Genomic DNA, 4,307 nt, shown 5'->3' on the forward strand with positions numbered 1-4,307 from the left:
TTGGTTGTTGCTGCTGGGCCAAATAAACTTGGTTTTGATGCTGCTGCTGCAATTTTTCTCGTCCCACGTCAGTTTGATGATCATTTGCAGAACCAATCTGGGATATCTCCAACAATTCGTGATGATTGACCCTCTTTGAAAAGTCTGATAATCCTCCCCTTTGTTTCAGCTGACATCTCTCATGTAGGAGTCATGATTCATGTCAAGCCACTTGGTGCAACAGCTCTCCAAGGTGTGATCACTCCTTTTAAACTGCAGACTAACGAGCAGATTTAATCTGATATGGGAGCTAGTTTTGGGAATGAGAATTTATGGGGTGATTCCATCATTTTTTCCTCAGAATTGATTCCATAATTTTATCCCTGTGCTTGGTCTAAAAAAGTTATTGTTACTGACTACTACAACTTTTCCTCTTGATATCTTTTAGTGTTTCTTACAGCCAGAAAGTTGCAAAATAAAATGACTTTAGTTTTTTGTCATGTTTGTGATCTGCTTTTTTACTACAAATTAAAACAACTGAACGAGCGTCCTCCCAGACTGGTGATTCCATCATTTTTGCCAGGAGTTGTAATACTACAGCCGACACAACTTTTTACTTGGGTTCAACTTTCACCTAACTCAAACCCTGTCTAACTAGGGCTAGCTGGACTGAAACAGTGAAGTGAAATTTGTGATATACAGCATACATAGACACATTTGGATTTTTTTGTACACTGAATTATATCAGCTACATTAAGGAGATCAGAGACAGCAGCAATGTCTGTGCCACTGATACCTGACCATGCATGGTTATTCCTGGCTGATAACACAGATTTCCTAAACTTTGCACTAACGACTTTCTTAAAGTGTCACTAATCCACTCAAGGATATAAGACTGAACTGACAGTCAATGCTACATGTCTTTCCTCAAATCAAAGAGGGCTCTTAGCTTGGCCTTCATTCTACATAACTGAAACAAAAACATAATCTCTGATCTCTGTATAGAGACTTTCTGTATATGATTATGCCAGACATAATATATCAGAGTCTGTACAACTCACGAGCCATGTACATTTGTAGGGGTCAGATGTAATGAATTAAGCTTCAGCACCGTTGAACACAACTTTATTCTTTTCTGTCAAAAGCACAAAACACCTTCATGTTTCTCCTGTCAATGATTTCTTGACAGAATGTCTCATAGTCTTCCTGCAGACTAAAAAGAAAAAGGAACGGTTCTCTGAGATCAGCGGTCTCCTCTTCTTCCTGGTCATCACAGACATAAAGGAGTTCCACTGCCCTCACGCGTTGCTCCTTGGCCATGGTAACAACTTGGGGAAGGGAAATTTTTCCCTTGAAAGTTCTGGTCCCACACCACCAGGCTGCCGCCATTGCATCCCTGATCAAAGGATTCTCCTAAACAAAAATAAAGAAAACAGTTATTTAAGTAAAGGCTCGGAGATTGCAGAAAACACTGAAATTAGACTACCCATCTCAGGCAATATACCCCGTTTCCTGTTCCCAGTCCTGTTCTCAGCCTCATCTAGAAAGGAAACAGATTGTGGTGTCTACAGGCACAATGACAATGCAAGATTTAAGTGGTTGATTTTAAGTACACAGAGAAATAATGACTGCTCTGTGACATCGAACCTCAACAACCTTGATGGATATGTGTGAGACAATGCTGGCTGGAACAATACCTGATGCTTCAGTGGCAGATTCTGAAAGCCTAAACATTTTCAGGGGGACTTCAGCCACATACTGAAATAAGTGGTGGGGATCAGTCTTCGAGCAATAGTTTCACTATATACCAATTTATCACATGACCTCTCACCTGTAGTTTTTTCTGCTCTTGTTGCCTTTTTCTTTGCTGCAATCTCTCTTCTTCAGATCTTGGTGATTTAATGTCAACAAACATTCACAATGAAAACATTCATGCAGGTCAGATGACAGTGAATACAGTAAAACGTGATTTAAAAGAATCTGGTTTAAAAGTGTGATACTGAGGGTGCTTACGGCATGGGGAAGTTCTGCAGGAGAACAAGACACCACCATCTTCTAATCTGCAGCATGTTTTCCTGTGAAGAAGGAAATGCAGAAGATTAAAATATGTTTCCAAAAATAATACCTTCATCGCTACAGTCAAGCATAACGTGTCACAATTTGCACAAAACCTCACTGAAATCACAACTGGCCCCCATTACAATGTACAGAGATACTGGTTAATATAATGTCATGCACATTCTGTCAGGATACAGTTTTTCAATACAAAGAGTGTGTTTTAAATGCAGAAAAAACATTTTATAGAGGTCATCGATATAACATACTGAGTAGTTCTTACCATCAAAACAAACACGCCACAGTTGGTGGAGCATCTTTGCAGTGTTTTAATAAAAGAATGGCAAGGAAATAGCAAATGTTAGCAAATGCAATGTAGTAATGTCTCACCTGAACATCATTCACACCAAGCTGCCTCCAAGGGCCAGGAGATGTGAGCAATGTGCCTGGTCAAAGAGTAAATAAAAGTACAATAAACCATTTTAAAGCAACACTTGGAACAAAGTTGGAAGAGGCTGGAACTTCAAATCAAACGTTTTTGTAATGGGCTTGAACAAACAAAACATATGGTTCTGTTTCCATCTGCGTAGAATAATGTAAAAATAAATAAGAATAATGTAACAATTACTTCTATCCCTCACAAACACTCACTTTTGTTGTTTGTTTTTGTTTGTTTGGAACATTTTAATGCATTCAAATAAAAACAGAAGCATTTATTAAACAAACAAAGGACAAGTGGTTTAAAACAGAACTACCACTGTCCAGGGAGGATCTTGGAAGGTGTTCTAAAAACCTGACTAGATGGACTCTACTCTCATCTCTCCAGCCGCTGCCACAGAGGGGATCTAGAAAGAAAATCTCTCTAGCCTGTGGCCTCAGTATCTGTTAAATGTGTTCAAATATAACCAAACACATAAAGTTATGGAATGTTACAGAAATACTAACAAAGCTGCCATGCATTTAATATACCAAAAAATGTAAATCAGCAATGAGCAACTTTGTTGTGTAAAGGTCATAATAGAGGACAATATAAATGTATTTACAGAGTATCCAGTGTCCAGGTACAAATAGGAAGCAGAACCCACTGGAGACTGGCTGCATTGTCCTGTAAAAAGATATCAATAACTGAATATGAAATGCTAAACAAAACTTTTTAACAAATTACTGGCAGGTGATCCATGGGGTTTGTGGATGATGGTGGAAACCATGTGGCAATGACGCGGCTGTTTGCAGCAAACACGTGCTCTATTCTCTGTAACAGAGATAGATAATTGAACTATACTATCCAATCCATTTGAATTAATAGTTTTGTAAACCTTTCATTTTAGCTGAAACTCTTCGATCACACATCACACCTGACACTTTTCTCCAGTCGTTCCAGCCTGCCTGTACACGCTTCTTCACCTCTTTTCCACACTCTCCATTGCTCTGGACTGTTGACCCTAAGTACTTAAAATCCTCCACCTTCTTGATCTCTTCTCCCTGTAACCTCACTCTTCCACTTGGGTCCCTCTCATTCACACACAGATACTCCGTCTTGCTGCGGCTAACCTTCATTCCTCTCCTTTCCAGGGCAAACCTCCACGCCTCTAGCTTCTCCTCCAATTCCAGTAGATTATTCTGAATATTTTGAATCAGTCTAATTCTAAAAGGAATGGCATCGTTTAAATGTTTTGTTAAACGTCACTTTTCTAATGGGCTTGCTACTTAGCACGTGACAAAATAAATAAGTCTGACGTAAGTCTGAAACTAATGCAAGGAGATAATGCAACTGGAGATAAAATAATATCACTTCCTTCCTTGTCTGTCACAAAATAGCAAAACAGCAACATTTAAACAAAAGATAAACGTGCTTACCTCCATTTTGGAAACTTCTTCTTCTTCTCTAATACATTCTTCTTCTTCTTCAACGGTTCAACTGCGCTATGCGGGCGGAGTTAAACGTTTAACTCCGCCCACGTTTAGTTCAAGGTGGGCGGAGCTCAACGTTTAACTCCGCCCACGTTGAGGCACGCCCCGATCTGCGGGCTGCAGTCAGGGTACTTGGGGTACTTGAAACCATGGGGATTGTGGGACATGCACGCGCATCGCCACTGACGCACTTACGCCAATGGGGCGAGTCAACACACCGCGGCTCAGGGATCGCGGCAGCGGCTGCTCTCTTTGTTAATCAGCAGAGACACATCCTCTCTCCTCTGTCACACAAAGTCTGAGCAAACTTTAGTATCTGCGTCTTTGGGCTAAACACAAGCTCCAACGCTATTGACCAGTGA

General features: G+C 40.3%; 1 long non-coding RNA gene across 2 annotated transcripts; it reads right to left on the bottom strand.

Annotated features, from left to right (window-relative positions):
* Positions 1-1,087: 1,087 nt before the first annotated feature.
* LOC127530791 (uncharacterized) lies at positions 1,088-4,067 on the bottom strand. 2 transcript variants are annotated; one of them, XR_007937446.1, is made up of 5 exons: positions 3,892-4,067; positions 3,078-3,139; positions 2,425-2,480; positions 1,993-2,054; positions 1,088-1,868 (listed from the first exon to the last, which is right to left on the bottom strand). It is a non-coding gene; the product is annotated as an uncharacterized LOC127530791 (long non-coding RNA). The 2 variants fall into 2 exon arrangements; XR_007937447.1 differs by having other exon boundaries at positions 2,425-2,916.
* Between the last annotated feature and the right edge of the window lie 240 nt (positions 4,068-4,307).

This window comes from Acanthochromis polyacanthus, chromosome 18, assembly GCF_021347895.1.
Source record: "Acanthochromis polyacanthus isolate Apoly-LR-REF ecotype Palm Island chromosome 18, KAUST_Apoly_ChrSc, whole genome shotgun sequence".
In the NCBI taxonomy this organism is placed as follows: Eukaryota; Metazoa; Chordata; class Actinopteri; family Pomacentridae; genus Acanthochromis; species Acanthochromis polyacanthus.